Source organism: Camponotus vicinus, unplaced genomic scaffold (genome assembly GCF_025532165.1).
Source record: "Camponotus vicinus isolate PSW18456_S1 unplaced genomic scaffold, iyCamVici1.0 SCAF_5, whole genome shotgun sequence".
Classification (NCBI taxonomy): Eukaryota; Metazoa; Arthropoda; class Insecta; order Hymenoptera; family Formicidae; genus Camponotus; species Camponotus vicinus.
In genome coordinates this window covers 7,428,929-7,448,372 of record NW_028141977.1, presented here as the reverse complement: position 1 = coordinate 7,448,372, position 19,444 = coordinate 7,428,929, and the positions used below count along the sequence as shown (strand labels likewise).

General features: G+C 30.1%; 1 protein-coding gene across 3 annotated transcripts in view; it reads left to right on the top strand.

The window, feature by feature from the left end:
* Positions 1-18,755, top strand: part of LOC145971602 (uncharacterized) — a 278,198-nt gene extending 259,443 nt beyond the window's left edge. For all 3 annotated transcript variants that reach the window (XM_083099472.1, XM_083099471.1, XM_083099470.1), the window contains one exon: positions 13,987-18,755. The gene's annotated coding sequence lies outside the window, so the exon portion shown is untranslated. The remainder of the gene's footprint in view (positions 1-13,986) is intronic.
* Positions 18,756-19,444: the final 689 nt, after the last annotated feature.

Here is a 19,444-nt window from a genome sequence, read left to right as displayed (position 1 = left end):
TCCGTAAGTAGTTAACTATTTTCCTTTATAGTATAAAAACTAAGCTCCGGGCAAAATTTTGCCAGAGGAAAAATCGTCTTAGAATTCATTCAAGAATTTGATATTTTAAAGACAAACGTTTGTTTAGAATCACCCTGTATATACAGGGTGGCTCACGTAGAGTTACAAATTTATATCTCGGAAACGAAGCAATTTAGAGAAAAATGTTTCAGACAATAGTTGTATGGTTTCAAGGGGGACATAAGATGGTGCCATTAGTTTGACCTTGAAGAATCACCTGAAGGTCACGTGAAGGTCACCTCCAATTTTTTAAATGAGACACCCTATAAGCTTTTGCATATTCTTGTAGGTTATCTCGAGATCTTTCCAAAACACTATAATTAAGTTAATTTTCATTAAGTACTTTCCGAGTTATGAGGCCTGAAATCATTTCTTAATTTTACATAAACCGTAAAATATCTTGTAAAATATACATTTTTCGATTACCTTACTTTAATACTTTTATGTACAAAATAATAAGGGGAATCAATTGGTGTAAAGAAAACACATAATTGTTTCGAAAGAAAAAATGTAATTTGCAATTAACAATTACATTTTTATTTCGAAACAATTATGTGTTTTCTTTACACCAATTGATTCCTCTCATTTATGTAAAATTACATTTATGTAAAATTAAGGTTTATGTAAAATTAAGAAATGATTTCAAGCCATTTCAATTACATTTATGTAAAATTACATTTCAATTACATTTATGTAAAATTAAGGTTTATGTAAAATTAAGAAATGATTTCAAGCCTCATAACTCGAAAAGTACTTAATGAAAACTAACTTAATTATAGTGTTGTGGAAAGCTCTCGAGATGAGCTACAAGAATATGTAAAAGCATATAGAGTGTCCCATTTAAAAAGTTGGAGGTGACCTTCACGTGACCTTCAGGTGACTCTTCAAGGCCAAACTAATGGCACCATCTTATATCCCCTTTGAAACCATACAACTTTTGTCTGAAACATTTTTCTCTAAATTGCTTCGTTTCCGAGATATAAATTTGTAACACTTTACGTGGGCCACCCTGTATAATAATATATAATAATATACGTTGCTACTTATGTCATTGTTTATACATTTTATTTTATACATTTTATTGTTTGCTATTTTCTCCTTCGATTCTAAAGTTTCGACTAATTATGTGAAGTCTTTCCAATTAAAGTTTTAATAATATTAATAACTTCTTATATCAATTTTAATTTTATTTTAAGCACCGGCATTTTCGACCGGTAATAAAATCACGTGATGGAGTTGGCGTTATCGGAAATTTTATTAGAGCCACGTAATCCGATGTTTCGTCGATGAGCTTTTTTTCTCGTGCATCGTATACGTAATTACATGAGACACTAACTAATTAAAAAGCGGCTAACTAGGGCAAAAAATGAGATGATGTTCTTCGAAAGTATTATTAGGACGGTGAATGTGGTATCCTACACACAAAATTTAAATAATCGCATTCCAACTTTATTTAATTAATACAAATAAAATATTTCACGAAATCTAGAAAAAAAGGAAAGAATCTTTATATGTACCTTCCTTATGTATATATTTTTGCAATTGAAAATATGTATCAAAGAAACCGATTATTCTGAAAATAACAAGATCGATAGGCAAGTTACTCTAAATTGCTAATCTACATTTGCATGTTATCGCGATTTTAAATATATTTTAATATATTTTAATATATTTTATATATATATTTAATATAGTTTATATATATTTTATATTTTTATATATATATTTTAATATATTTTAAATATTTTAAATATAAACTTAAAGCAATGTCGAATATTACTCAAATTGAAACAATTCGCTTAAATAAAATTTAAATGCACCAAAATTTATGCTATGATGCATAATTTTGGTTTTTTATTTGCTCACTTATTACTTCTTCAATTATAAGAATTAAGTAGTATAATCAATATGAAAATTCATAATTTAGTTAACATTATTGATATGATTTCACCTGTGTGTTAAACAATTGTCAAATTAAATTTCAGATTAAAATGTATACTTGTTATATTGTTCATTGGATATTTTGTGATTATTTGCGCATCCATTGCGACTTTAAAAAACGAAAAACGATTATATTATTGCATCGAACATTTAATTATTGCGTCGAAATAATCGAACGTAAAGACTCTAATTCATGATATTATCAATATAACGAATTAAAATAAAACTTATATTTGGATTTTTTATTGAAATTTGTTGCAATATGATATATATGACCGCTTTTTGCAAAACTAAATTTTGCAAAATGTAATAAATGCTACATTTATACTATGCAAATATTACGCGAATATTTTTTTATTCCGTATACATTTTTTATTATATTTGTTCGTTTATATTCGTTATATTTTACAATATTATTGCATTAAATAAATTTCCCCATTAAAAATTCTATTTGAACACATAATTAAGTTTATATAATAGGATATGAGATTTCTTTTTGTATCAAAATTAATAAATAAAAATAAGAATGAGAAGAGAGATAATTGATAACAACATATAATTAAATCTTTTAAAATAAATTCCTTTAATAATCTATTTATAGTAAGAAACTATTAGATTTAGAACTTGATTTCTAACTAATCGTTACATAATGTTATATAAGGCATATGCTTTCTTAAATTGCTCTCAATTTAAATTAATCAAAACTTTTTATATAAAAGTTGAAGACTATTTTAGTTAAACCAAAATTAAGTTTTGCACTTATCTTTAATGTCATATTTGTTTGCAATCGTCAATTAATTAAGCGCATTTCAGAAAAATCTTACATTATCACACATGTGTAACTATGTCTTTTTATTATTATTCTATGCGCTATAAGACTTGGCAAAATTATTACGCGGTATTATCGTTTGTTCACTACGTGACATCTATTTCACTTGCGTATTACCGAATCTCCAGCTGTTATCGGGAAATGAATGGCGTTGCCAACGATAATTGCAAGTTTTCGCGCGTTTGCCATCGAAGCGACGGGATCGCGCGACCGCGTCATAAAGTAGCGCCAGCGCCGGATCATCCATATCGCAGCCCTCGAATGCGTAACGTGAATTAACCGATATTCATAATTCAAGCTTTTATCGTCGCCGCGTCGAATCCCCCATTGTGAAGATATAATTTCGCGATGAATCGCGGGAGGAAGCGGGGATTCGGCGAGGTGACGGGGATGGTGAACGCGGGGGTGGAGGAACAGAGGGAGGGAGGGAGGGAGGGAGGAAGAGAGGGGCAGGGGGTTGATGCTGCGGCATTGCCGTATGACGGCTCCCGCGGAAACTATAGCTTATACGATATAGTTTCTACCGCGGTATCTCACCTCTGCGCTTTCATTATCAGCCGCCATAGATCACGGCATGAGCTCCTGTGACGTCACATCCGTCCATCCCTCATCGCAAAACACCGTTGTTATATACACGGGGGCAACACACAACGAGAGGGAGAGGAGCATACCTCTTTCCCTCTCGCCCCCGCTCTCGCAACCACCCCAGTTTCTCTTCCAGTTCCGACCGCCAACCCACGAGGCGTCCTTGTCTCTGTCATTCTCGACGAGCACGTACGGTTTCGATCGCTCGAGCACCGACAAACCGCCGAATTAAATCCGGTGACATCCTTCACTATCACGAAGTGTGTCTGACGTCGTGTGTAATTCGCCGTGTGTGTGCATATGACGAGAGACGCGATGCCGCGCTTGGCTTTCCCGCCGCACCGCGTTACGCATGCGATCTGTAAAACGGGATTAATGCTATCGTCGAGGTGGAGTCGTGGAATCGTTCCGCGCATTTTCCACATTCTCAAAGAATTCACGGTTGGAATTCGATGCGGGTGGAAAAATTTTTCCGGAAGCACTTCAGTGTAAAGCTTTGCGGGGATTTTATTCGCGATCCTCATCGCAACGATTTTATTTAAAAGAGCTAACGAGCTTGTACTTGAAACAATATCTGGAAACACAATCGAATAATCAATATTATTATGTGGTTTGGGAACGAACATGTATATTTTAGATTTCTTAAATCTTAAATAATAATCTTATATATTATATATATATTATCCATTTTTTTGCTTTTTATCGTGTAAAAAAAATAAATTTTGTGTATAAAAAATATATTCAGTGAATGGAAAATAGCAATTGTTTAAAATGAACATATACAAAGATACTATTAAAAATAAAAAGCTTTGGATTTTAATGAACCAACAAACAAGTTAAGATGTTAATACTATATTAATAAAACAATTGCTATTTGTGTGCAGTGCATGCAATCCCAGAATTAATATTTTTCACGTTTTCAAAGGATATATTTAGACACATAGAAATATTTTGAACCAAAAGCTACCTTATTATTTCACAGAAAATATTCTCATTCGAGCACACGAATCGAGTAAAATCGCAAGGCAGGTGTCCGCTATTATCCGATGACATGTGGCGTGTGCATGACGTCCGGCAATTTGAAAATGACGTTATGCCGTGGCATTCGTCGAGTATGTCACTCACACACGTAACATAAACATACGTGGCTTCACTTCTATTTAATTAAAAAAATGCATGCACTAAATATTTTCATCGAACGAGCATGGCATGCACATTGGCGACCTGATTTTTTAAATATATCTGCATTCCTGCTTTCCGGCAATCGAAAAATTGGTATTTATTTATACGCAATCCATTATTAACTGATGCTTATCATTTTTTTGTTGAAATTTTATCGAATATTTCTTTTCTTTTTATCGCAAAAACTTATTATTACAAAGCGTGACTTTTGTATTGCTAAATTAATAAGTAATAAAGCTACTTATAAAATAGATTGGACGGACGAATATATAATATGTTTACAAGTTCTATAATCTTTTTATTTATAATCGAATAAATCTTGAAATAAAAAATTAGAAATACTATATTTTTGTGATCTATTTAGAAAATTTGTAGTTACTCGCTTCAAAGATTTATGTGGCATTAAATAAAAGTGGTATAATAAAATGATGGCAATCTGACTTTACGTCTTATATCTTATATCTGACTAACGTAAAGTCTTCATTTTTACGATTGCGATGTGATAGGAGGAACAATGTACGAAAGTAGCATGATCTTGGGTGTAAACAGCTTAAGAGCCGCGATTCATCGGTTTAATCCAATTACGCAACGTCTTGCCTTATCTCGAAAGACGCAGGCTGGTTCTCAAGCAAATTTCATAAATTTTAATCGTTCGCCTCCGCAGAATCTCGCCTCCGCTATTTCCTTGAAAAATGAAAAACTTTTAGGCCTTATCGGTTAACCTATTTAGGACAGTCTGAATTTATTAAAAGAAAATTTGATATTTTTATTTCTTGACTTTGCATAACTATAACGGTTTATTTTTTATCAGAAAATATGGGTAAAATTAACGTAAGTGCTCTAATAAGAATCTTTTACAGCTCTTTATTTTTTCAAGTTCTTTTCGAATAAATTTTCAAACATAATGTTGATTATTTTTATTATTTACTGTATCTAAAAAAATACAGAATAAAAAAATTATTATTAAATAAAAAAATTATGTTGAAATTAATATCTTTATAATTAATTTACTCATATATTTTTCATACAAATAAAAATTAGAAAGCAGATCCTGGGATTTGAGAAATTTCATGTGAAAAATTCCTTGTTAAGGTTTAAACGATCTTTAGGGATTCTCATTCTTCTGTATATATGTATGTAGTATATTTCGTATTTTAAATTATTCTATATTTTGCTATTGATAATGCCTTTTTATGAAATAAATTATGTAATAATTAATATAAGAAATATTGGAAATAAATAGTATCAGAGGTATACAAGAGAGTTTTCCTAGCTTTTTATTTATTTAACTACATCAGAAAAAATAGTACGGCATTATTTAAATTATGAATTGAAACATTAATAAACTAACCACAGATTAGATACATACACACATACACACACATATACAGGGTGTCCCATTTTAATGTCCCACCCCAAATAACTTTCTTATTTTTAATTTTAGAAAAAGATGTTTCAGACAAAAGTTGTATGGTTTCAAGGGGGTAAATGTAATTGTTAATTGCAAATTACATTTTTTTTTTCGAAACAATTATGTGTTTTCTTTACACCAATTGATTTCTCTCATTATTTTGTACATAAAAGTATTATGGTAAGATAATCGAAAAAAGAATATTTTACAAGATATTTTACGGTTTATGTAAAATTAAGAAATGGTTTCAAGCCTCATAACTTGGAAAGTACTTAATGAAAACTAACTTAATTATAGTGTTTTGGAAAGCTCTCGAGATGAGCTGCAAGAATATGTAATAAAAAGTAGGCGATTCCATTTAAAAAATTGAAAGTGGTCTTCACGTGACCTTCAAGTAACTATTCAAGGTCAAACTAATGACACCACCTTATGTCCCCCTTGAAACCATACAACTTTTGTCTGAAACATCTTTTTCTAAAATTAAAAATAAGAAAGTTATTTGGGATGGGACATTAAAATGGGACACCCTGTATATAAAATTTTAAATAATAAAATTTTTTGTAAGTACAGAAGAAAAAGTACGCTCAAAATAAGATATATTAAGAGCGATAGTGAGATAGATTAATATATAAAAAAGAAATGTGTGTTGTTTATATTGTAATATCTTAACCTTCTTTATATTTTTGCGATAAAGGTACGGTACAGAACTGTCAATTAGCATGAAGCAAGTGCCAATTACTCGCTTCAAACTGCATAAAGCGGATTTAGCATTAAATCCCTCGACGTGTCTACTCCGACTTGCGCTTAAGCTATCAGCTGGATAACTTCCTCGGTTAAAACATTCAGTCTCGGTACATAAATGTATGCGCGCGTATGTGTGTGCATGAAAATAAGGGGAAAAATGCTTAAAAGTAATTCCTGTCGAAACTGTACAATTAATGGTGATATAACTTTTATTCTTCTTTAAACGCGATTAAAATCGTCAATTAAAAACTTATCCAATTTTACGTAAAATGAATAAACAGCCATAAATGAGAATATAATGAGATATAAGAACTGAAGCACGTATACGCACGCGTATATAATAGAAATAAATGTAACAATCTGGACACAGAAAATCTGATGAAAAAAATTATTGATTTAATAGGTGAGTAGATCATAAATTTCTATTAAAACAAAATTATTGCTCTTTATAGAGCACAATGAGCTCAGTCACTACATTCAATAATTCAATAGACATTTTCTGCTTTATGCAATAAATTACATGCTTTTATACCGATCCGATAATTCGGCACCGAAATTTTCTCGATCATCGGAAAAAGAACTTTAATGTGGATTAATTCACAAATTAATTCACGTTTGATTAGAGTTTCATTACCTATTCTTCTGTGGCGACTCACGCGACTAACGAATCTATCGTGTTGTGAAGTGTCAATAAAATAGCGCTTCAGTGCGGCAAATTTTAAGCGAATCATATTTTCTTTCAGCTGCCTGCAGTCATTAACAAGCGAATTACCGAACTTGTTACTTTGTACTTACACTTTGTTAATGTAATTTATAACGCCAATTAGAACTTATCAATCAGTCTGTGATGCTTTTGTGAATCTAAATGTGTCAAGTATTTACTTGATTAATTAATGGAAATTTCCTTTACACTCGTCCCCTTTGACCAGATTTGTTGCGTTAGCAAATACTGTATACGCAAATACAAGTGTTCCACAAAATGCCAATGATCACGAAATCCTATTTGTATTACTAAAATCTAACGAAAAGAATTGAGAGCTAACATCATTAATTAATTAAGTCGGTTACCGAAATGTGACGTATTATATTTTATATTATGCGCAAAGATTTATATTACGTACGATTATGTCACGTAATATATTTTCCATACTCAAATTCCACGATGTGTAATACAACGAATAGTTACTGCATAGTAGTTTTTAATACCAGAACAATATATTGCCCGGAATCGGCCTCTTACGTAACGCATTTGCCTCTTGAATTTATAAAGATTTTACTTCATGACACACCGTTTGTCAATAATAATGGCCTAATTGCTGCTTACGGTTCATCGATTATCGAAGTGATTAACCGATTTTATTGGCGCGAGAAGCGAGGGGGAGGGAGAAGCCAGCAGGTTATTTGTCAGGAGGTTTCCGGCTTCAAATTAACCGGTGCTTACTGATAAACGAATTCATCCGTTTAACGAATAAACACGGTGGCTTTCCATGTACATTCAAACGCGCGAATTCTTTTTACAGCGCTTGGCCGCAGTCCAAACAGCCGAGCACCACAAGCGGAGAATCAATAAAACTGAAAAGTTCATTGGATTCATTAAGAGCGTACGTACGAGTAAAAAAGTGCACGATTTGAGCGAGAGGGGATATATGACACGCCATATGAATATTAATAATTTAAAATTTAGCCATTAAAGCAGTGATACAGTGATAGATGTAATCAAAGTAATTATTTATCTACTTTTTATTGAGTTTAATAACCGAAATGAAACAATATAAATTGTTAAATTATTTTAACAAATAGAACTACATGTACACATTATGTCTATTCGATGCGGCATTATTGTATTAAACATATTACAAAGATATTATTTTAATTAAAAGTATTATTTTTGCGTATATAACGTAATAATTGGATTAAAAATATTTATATATTTTTCTCTTAAATATACGTTTTTATAAATGCTACAAAACACATTTCATTTTTATTTTTTTCGCAAATTTTATTATATCACAAATTTATTTTAATTATTTTTCATTATGTATTACAATAGTTTTTTATTAAAAATAAGGTATTAAAAAAGTATAATCTTTTCACGCGTGCGCATGCACACACACTCATATATTTGACATATGATTTTTTATTTAATTAGTTTGAAATATTAATTATAAGAAAAATTAATTTTTCTAATTTTACGATTATTCCTTGAATTACTACAGAAATTTCAGAATTTAAAAAAGATACTGTCTTTTGTTATAAAATTGGATATCGAATATTAAAACATTTTATTAATTTACAATTGTGTGGGTGCATTGGTTATAATAATACCTATATTAATACCTTTTCCACGAATATTTTTGTTCACAGAAATTAAAAAGAATATTCTCTTTATTGAGATTAAAGTATGGAGCCAATTCAAGATATTGGTTATATATTTAACGAAAAAAATTCGTCGACATATATCGTTCTATTGTTTTGCTTGACAGAAAGAAAGAGAGAAACGCGAAAGAGTAAAAATATGCGATAGATATTCGATATGTGCTTATCCGCGTATCCGCACGTTGACAAATCCCTGACGATGTTCGTTTGAACTATCTGTCAGTTAAAAGTAAGATAAAAAATGTCAAGCGTTTTCATAGATGCGTACCCGCTTAAAAAGTAACTCGATTTTTATGCTTGCATTATTAGATAAGAGGGGATATGTTGTACTATTGTTAACGGGAAACTGTTTCTGGTTTCTCCAAAGTGTTTTAACAACTTATGATATTGATTGCACAGCTAATTCTTTATAATGTTATTAAAATTTCAAAAATTACTTTCCTAAACTTAAATTACATCATCTTAGATCAAATTATATTCCAAATTACATTCACTTACATTTTACTTCGCATTTTTCACACATCTTTTTCTGTACATTCGAAAAAAAATTTTAATATAAAACGATTTCTATGATTTCTATTAAGAGTCGCAATGTTACAAAAATCCAAGTTATCTCTGTAAAAAAACAAAAAAAATATCGTTTTGTAATATGCTGAAACCTTTTATTGATTACAATCATAAATAATTGATGAATTTTATATTGATTTTTTCGTCAGTTTATAGGGAAAGAATTCGCAATAGCATTTTCGCAAAATTTGACAATTATAGTCTTTTTTGTATGGCAGTTGTATATTTAACTACTTTTTTCATATTTAATACTTTTTTATATCTAATAACTTTTATCAATAATTGTATCGCAGCTATTATTCATTGACTCTTTTCAATATCAATAAAACGCTAATAAATTTACAATCAACTATGCAGCCAATTTATATGCTTGTTGATTGTCCCTTTTAGTCCATAACAGCAACTGCAATTTTTGCAGATATGGAATATACTGTAATGTGCTGGCTGCATATTTTCTAATGGCTGTACATGCACATATATACATATTTTGTTATATACAAATATCCGAGATTTCTCGAAAACCACATATGTCCTCTACAAATTTTATATCATTTCTAATCATACATATACTGGGAATCTGACAAGATCAGTCGATGCAACTTCTTTTTTATTGACATTTGAATTTTTCACGACATCTTAACAACGCGCTTCCAATTAAATATTTATTAAAATAAAATTTACAAGAAATAAATTGAGAAATGTACTACTACCAACGTTCTATTAATAACGTGTATTCTTGCAAATATATAATTAAAAATGACTTTATTTTTAATTATTATTAAAGGATTATTACATTCGCGCGTAAGCGAATTTATCAAAAAATATATCAGTAAAGTCGCGGTTTGTGGAACACCCTGTATATGACATTGTTACCAATAATCTCTCACTCCTATTTCCGCTTACATTCACGATGCAGCAAAACGAAATAATATCAATATCCAACAGCGAGCCACAACGTGCTGCTCTTTCGCGCAAACCGCAGGATTTAAATAATATCTATTATACATTGCGCGGACCACGAACTGTTTGTCCTATCCATTGTAATTCAGTGATCAGCATTTCCGCGTGCAAGTCCCACCTTTTTTTCTCATTCCAGCGGCACAGGTAATCGAAATTTATTTTTGTTTTATCGATACCATTTTCTCCAACGCGAAGGGACAATGCGGATATATTATTATTTTCACCAGCGGCGCGATGCAGTGGCGTGCGAAAAAATGGTTTCCGCTTTCGCGGATATCACGGATATATGAGCAACTTATTTTGCGAACGATCTTCGGCGACGCGGAATAACGGGAATGATGCATCGATGAACGAAGAATAGAACGCTAAAATTGCCTGTAGAGCATATTAACCCGTTCGATCCCGAATATATATATTATCGTCCATATTAAAAATAAAGCTTCTCTACCTTCGCCTTCACGATAATAATGTCATATTTAATAATATTTAAATGGGAGCAATTATTAACAACGAAATTTGAATCATTAAAAATAAAGTTATATTAATCCCTACATTTCTCCCCAATCGGATAAATATTTTAAATTATTGCGTATAAATTGGAAAATTATATCAATGAAAGAACGCACCTAAATAAAGCTATATTATTGCATTTTTTAAAAATTTATTAACTGATAATCATATAGTTTTATTTATATTTGTTATTTTTCTCCTAGATATTAAAATTTATATCAATGAAAGAACGCACCTAAATAAAGCTATGTTATTGCATTTTTTACAAATTTATTAACTGATAATCATATAGTTTTATTTATATGTGTTATTTTTCTCCTGGATATTAAAATTTACATATTTTAAACATTGTTAATTATATATGTATCTTATATGTTATTTATTACAAAAATTATTTTCTGCAAAGCAGATATATTATTGATGTTAAACAATAAATTATTATAGAAATACACTCAGATAAATAAATTTTATAATACCATCATACATCGCCTTAAATAAGTGATCGATAACTGTGGCTTGCGATGACTAGGATTAATGATGTATTTGTTTATTACAGATATACTATTACGGTATACTGCAACATAATTATCGGACAATTACAGTATAGGATAATATACGATGTGTTTCTCTCTCTGCATGTCTCTCTAATACGTTTATTAACTATCAATCAAAATTAATATACAATGATATTGATAAATTACTAAGTTATAAATTACAAATATTTATAATGTCGGCCGATAATATTGTATTATATATACATACATACTTAAATAATAATAGCGTACTAAATCTCAAAACTTATTCGTAACAATGTCATACAAGTATAATGTGTTCTAAATATTCAGTGCAATATTTAATACATTTAATACATTTAAATTAATAAATAGTTGACATATAATGGAGTAAATTTTTGTTAATAAACTTGTTCTCAATATGAATATTATTAACTTGATTAATGTGTCAATATTGAAATAAGATATTATGCGATTTTTCACAATTAAAATTTAGATTTAAGACTTATTGCAACTCACAACAATTATTTTATCAATATATCGATAAAATACTAACATTAAATTATAAAAATGAATCAAAATATCAAGCTTTTTGTTTACAGCATTAATGAATAATATAGAATTAATATATTTATATTTTTTATAAAAAAGACCTAAAAGAAAGAGAAGAGTTAATATACGATAAGATTTTTGTGAATTTTAAGTACAACTTTTTTAAAATAAAAATATCTTTTCTCAGATTACAGCACTTGAAAAAAATCTTGATTTGGTTTTTAAACTAATCAAATAATTGCGATATTAATAAGAAATACGTATACTCTTGCTTTGACAATAATTTTTAATACAAATAATAGATTATTATATTAAAATATTATTATAAATTATATACACATCACACAATTATCTTATTTAAAGTAATATTGTTTATAATAAGGCAAAATCTTTTGAATATTCTTAAGACAAAGAGATATATGGATACCTACTATTATATAAAACTTTCTCTTCCAATGGAAGAAGATGACCATAAATATAAGAATTAATAAGATTCATTAATCGGAGCATCAGTTTATCATCGAAGCTGCGCAAATGATTTTACCGTGATGCATACGTATAAGCAATGAATTGCGATCGACGCGGAATCGTGCTCAACATACTCGGTAATCGCGCATGGATTAACGCGATACGCGGCTTCCACGGCATGTAAAATGAATAATTAATATATTCAAATGAAACGCACTTAAACTCTATACAGCCACTCATCCGCCACCACCCTTCTACCATCCTAATATGTAATTCTCATCCACAACGTGAGTGAATGTACACACACCTCCGCACGCGCATTACCATCGATCGTGTAAACAGCAGTCTTTGCGACCGAATCCCCGGAAGGGAACGGATAAGGGAAGTAATCTTTTCTGTGAGTCAAATGCGCCGAGCAAGACGATGGGAATACAAGCCTTTTTTTCTCCGGAAGCGTTTGCACGATTTTTCTCGGGGAAGCAAATGATTGTGCGGCAAGATAGGCGAAGATGGAGTAAGACAATACACGATGTAAGATAATGTTTCTTTGCTTAAACACGTTATACAAATTATTCAAATATTATATGTTTTTATAAGAGAAAAAGAAACAGAAAAAGAAAGAGAGAAAGAGATTTTTGAATAAATATTCATCTTCTTTTAACAAAGATGTCGATATTTTATTAACAATCTTTATGTATATTTAAAATTAATTTTATGAGACTTAAGTTTTAAACAAGTAATTGTGGAAAAAAATAGAGTTGCATTTTATAGTTTTATACAATGTTTATTAAAAAATCGTTTATTAAAATAATATAAAAAGCAAGATAAAAAATAGTCTTGCGTTGAATTCCGATAACAAAATAATAGCTACAAATTCAAAAGAAAATTTGCCATTAAAATAATAAATGAGGCTGGATATTCTTAAGTAAAGTCACGCGAAACACATTTTTTATGTAATTCTAGGAAAAGCGAGTTCCATGATACTTTTGTATCTGTCTCGCAGTCTGTAACAATCCCTTTGTAATTTTTCTAATGTAATTAACAAATGCAAATGCAAGACAAGACATTTCGCAATTATATATTCAGAATGTTTTTTCAGAATATTTCTCATATTTAAAAAGGAGTATATACGCGTTTATTAAATGTATTATTACGAAACAATAATTGTTAAATAAATATTAATAACGAAATAAATATAGATATTGATTTTTTTATTATAGATTTTTTTTTTTACTTTGCAGAATATGTCAACATGATAAAATGTGCAAACATCGTATTTTCTTTTACAGATCATTTCATCCGGTGTCTGGATTTCTGTTCCGGATGCATTTGCACGTCGCAACGGATGCGGACAGGCAGATGCCACGTGCACAGATGCAACGATGCAGCTCAGTGCAATGATGCGGCGGATTGTGTACTCATCGTCCGGATTACACATCATCACCTCGATCGGTGGTGAATTGATGCAAATAAAATCGCATCGCACGATCCGATCTCGTCTCGATGTGATGGCATAGTATCATATGATACCTCGCAAAGATTTACAATGCACGGCGCATGTCTCCGCGAATATGAAATCTCGAGGAGCTCGAGCATCGGAAATTCATACTATAATGATTCCAACAGGAATCAAAGTAGTGGATAAAAATCATAGCAGGAACCCTCAACAATCTCGAGGAGATAATGGATGGAAGATTCTTCATTAAGGTAAAAATTTATTAAAAGTGGGCCACATGTATAGTTTGTTAAGTTACTTTCGTTGAGATAAGTTGTGAAATATCGAAGACTTGAACATTTTTTGCTCATCATTGTCTGATGGTGAGGAAAATCCGCGTGTCGATAAGACCAGACGGAGGTGCTGTGATGGCGAAGCCAATGACAGGTTACAACATAGTATCCTTCAGAACTTTATCTACGAGGAAATGCCCTTCTTTTGACGCAAATTCTTATTTTCTTAAATACTTGACATAACAGCGAGATGAATTTGTTTAAAATATTCTTCGTAAACAAAAAGTAAATACAACTACCATTATTAAGAGTGATAAAGGTTTATGGTTTATTGCAAGATCGATTATTACAAAATATTAAGTATTTATAAAGCGTCTTTAACTAATGTATGATAAATATGTTTTTCTAGTAAATCATTAAGATATTTTCATTATATTTACTATAGAATATCTCAAAATGTACTGTGCCTTTTAATTGAATTCTAATTATTTGGATTTATTACAATTAATTCGAAATTATGTTATAAACTTAATCTACATTGTTTTGAGAAAATGTTTACCAGATTTTTACATATATATCATTAAGTTTTATTGTAAGCATTATTTGAGAAAGTAAAAGACATCATTAATGGTAAAATGATATTGAATATTAATAAATATCGCGACAGGAAATTCGGCACGCTTTGCCACTACAGAAGAGTTCTATATTTAACCAATTCAACGCAATATAAAGTACGACGTAGAAAATAATTAACAGCAAACAATAAACCATTATCAATCAAATTATATCGCCCAATTCACTTAAAGCGATGAGGTTATCATCAGCCTGCTTTTTAATTTTCAAAAACAAAGCAAGGAAATTTAAATATATTCTGATATATATGGAAATTCGAAAAGAAAAAAATAATAAACATAAAAATTTCTATATTAATCACTTCTTCTATTTTGTGCCGTAAATTTTGTGTACAAGAGAATTGAAGTGTCTTTTTTCAATTATTAATTAGGACATGAATATTCATTTTACATCAACCTTCCAACAATTTTAGATAAAATTATATACGTATAAACGTGTGTGTTTTTTTTTCTTTTACACAAGCATGCTTTCCTTGTAACAGAAGGTAAAAATTTTAATGCATGTAAAAAAATCTGTTGATGCTTTCATATTTCAAATGATAACTTTCAAGCATAACGATATTTATTTTTCTTATGTGTGCGTGTTAATTTTATTTTTTATTTTATGATGCTTTTATTTTTAATTAAGCTTCCAGTGCGCTTTAACCCCTAAGGGAAAATATTTTAACTATAAAAAATTTATGTAATACATACAAAGAGGATTAATTATTTAATGTTTGCATGATCCTTTGATCATTAAGGCTCACATGATTGCTCTTTGAAAAATAAAGAACTTTATGTCGCGTCTCAAATATCGGAAGTAAACACAGTGACGCAACGATCGGTTTACTCAGGCATAGTAATCATCACGCGTCGTTGAATAATTGAGAAGGACCTTCAAACGCGTTGTGCGAAACGACGAAAAGACGTTTCCCTCTATCATCCCTTTTTCCTCTTTCTATCTCTCTCTTTCTCCCTCTCTTTCTCCACCTCGCAATTTCATTCCGCGCCTCTTTTAGAGATGCTTCTACACTCAAAATAGGGCCGTGAATTATTTGTGCGCCATTCGCCGCACCACGCTAAAACGAAGCAAAAGAGGATAGAAAGAAGCATGGAAGAGAAGCCAGATGAGTTGCATACACGTAGAAGAACGTAAGCGAAACTAACGAACATGCCGCACGATCTTATGCTCGACCGAATAAAGTTGCAGAACCTTGTTATAACTTTCAAGCAATAGATCGAGTCCGAGAAACGATGCCGAAAAGACGGGCAGATGTAACTATATAGGGTGTCCTGAAAGTACACAGTGCTATCTGAGATTCAATCTTCGCAACTTACATGAGAGTATAATCTACGTAAAGATTATTAAAGAAGATAAATCATTTAATTAAGCACGAAAAATATAATGTGTGAACTTATAATTTCAATTTGATTCAATATTGAAATGCGTACTATGTCAGAGATAATTGTATTTAATTTTATTATTTTTTAACAAATTGTTTACAAAACAAACTCATTATTTTTAATAAAATTTATAACAATTGATAATAATTTAAAGCAAAAATTAAAATTAAAAATTAAGAAATTAAAAATGCTACATTACGAATTATTTACATTTATTATTTATATAATATTACGTTAAAATAATAAATAGTCTTTGTTTTACCAGACCAGAGATAGTAAATTGACTGCTGAGAATACGGTTAATTATCATGGTGATATACGTTTAATTAAAAAAAATGCCAATACAACTGACACGTATAGCGAGTAATAAAAATATGCGCAAACAAAATAATCTCGTGATACAGTTCAATGACTGCCATCACTTTGATAATTTCCGATATATACCGGCTTGCGATTATTAATCGTGCATTTTTGCATTTAATGCAAAAGCTTTCCAGTTAACGTTAAGTCTAAATTTAATAAAAAATTTATCACAAATAGAGATATATTAAATTATATTTTTCTTTTATTTTTGAAAAATTTAAGATTTCGAATGTTTATCTTGTTTTTCTAGTTAACTATATTATAATAATAAATAATGTAGGAACGTAAATTTTTTTATGAAAAGATTAAGATTAAATAAGAGAAATAAATATTTTGTAAGTAGAGTCTCTTTTTTTGGAGGAGTGCATGTACTGCGTAACAAGTACAGATTCGCATGCAGCGCGTTCAGGACACCATGTATAGAATATGAAAGAGGATGAGTCCAATTTGGATACAGCCGACGAAGATGTTTCTTTTTACCGAGGAAGTACCCGTCCTCTTTTCTTTTTTTTCTGTTAGTTACGGCAATGGCGTATTTCTTTACTATTCAAAACAGACTATCCAATATTCACGGTACGTATTGACGTAAGTGCCAACAAGAATTCGTTACTTATTTGCTAAAAGCAATCAAAGGCTCGACCTAGTTAATAGAAAGGCGTACAGTTTTTCGCGCGGTCTGGTCTGTAGTCTTTCACGAAATATTTAATTGCATTTAAAATACATTTTTTTTCTACTAAAGTGCATTTCATGTCGTTTAATGAAAACGCCTTTATGGCGATAAAACCAATAATCGATTTGCTTTATATAGCGACAATGCTCTGACCCGTGATATAAATTAATCTATGAGAATAATTCTTTTTGAAGCTTTTTATCGAGATTATAATTTAGAGATCTATGATTCTAAGTCGCTTAAATCTTAATGGATGCAATGGAAAGAATGAATTCTAATTTATTTGTAATTAATTTTTGAGCTAGTTGCAACATTTTTATGATAGAATTATAAGATTCTTATCTTTTTTATCGACATAATAATTAAAAACAATTTAATATCTTTTTTTATTGCTTAAGATTTCCTATATTTTATACATAATTTTTATAATTAAAAATGTTTTATTTTTTATAAAGAGCGTAAGTACATGCTCTATGAGACATGCAAAAACAATCGAATCTTTGCAATTTGCCTTGTAAATTTTTTTGATATCATGGATATCATGATGGTTATTTAATCAAGACTGCAATTTCTACAAACGTTTGTAAAATAAAACCAAGGAACAAGTAATACCGGATATTCTCCAAATTGGACCATTCTTCTTCTATGCTACTACATTATTTACTGAAATTATTGTACATCAGATTACCAAGAAACTTGTGATGTGTGAAAACGTATCAAACGAATCGCAGCGTACGTTAAGAGAAGTTTTATCTATATATTCGTAATATATATATACATATATAATACATAGACTCAATCGATAAGATATATTTTTATATGTAAATATGGCGTTTCTTCTTGTTATCTTATTAATATTTTGCCGAGGTGATAGACAGGAACTAATAAAATCTCAATTAGAGATTTACGTGGTGACGAAAACATGGCCATCGCGAAAGTCGTTGTAATTCGTACATTTTTCCTGATACGCAAGAAAAGATTATGAGCAACGTGCGAGGAGAAAACAAAGACGCTTAATGTCCTGCAGATATCCTGTGATTATTAGGCACGATCGGTACTTCTTCTTTCGTTCATTATTCTCAGCTCTTGTTGGTCAGTAGATTAATTAGACTTGCCTACCACAAATAATCAAGAATAAGTATCATAATGATATTTCAGATATAACTTTTCATCGATTCTAAGGTTATTGCGCGGAGAGAATTTCCGTCAAACCTATACTGCCATTAGAGAGTGTTATTTCTCTCGATAGAGAGAAAGAGAAAGAGAAAGAGAAAAAGAGAGGGAAAGGGAGGGAGGGAGAGAGAGAATATTTAAGTATAAATCAATTGCAATTAATAGGTTGTTGTTGTTCTATTAAGTTATTATGTTCTATTTTTATTATGTGGGACTAAATTTTAACGAAATAAAAATTCTTGAGACATAATTTCTAAAACACGAAATAGTTAGAGATATTTCAAAAATTATTGGCCGTAAATTAAAAAAATTTCTATAAAAATGTAATTTTAATGAGAATTGTTGGTTTATCATATTTTAAAAAAAGAATATATACATATGTTACATATTTTGCAATTTATTAATTTAATAAAAAATATAACAATGAAAAAAATACAAAAAGAAGTGAACCTACCAGGCAAAATATTATAATATTCTAATGCTTTATAATGTTTTAATATAAAATGTTTGAATATAAAAGCTTTATTTTTTTAAATTCTGTCTTCAAGAATAATATTTAGCTTTTTATTCGAGTAAAAATCATATTACAAGCAACTCTTTTTCTCTTTGCATTCATTATACAGTGTGTATTTTAGACTGATATCTCGAGAGAGGGGCGAAGCGCCTGGACGCGTATGAACCATGTAAATAACTTCATTAATCATAGACGAGCTGTTAGCTCGATATAATGCTGATCTTATCATATTTCCTAAGATCTAATTATTCGATAGGATTACCTTATAGGGTGTCGTTGTAAGG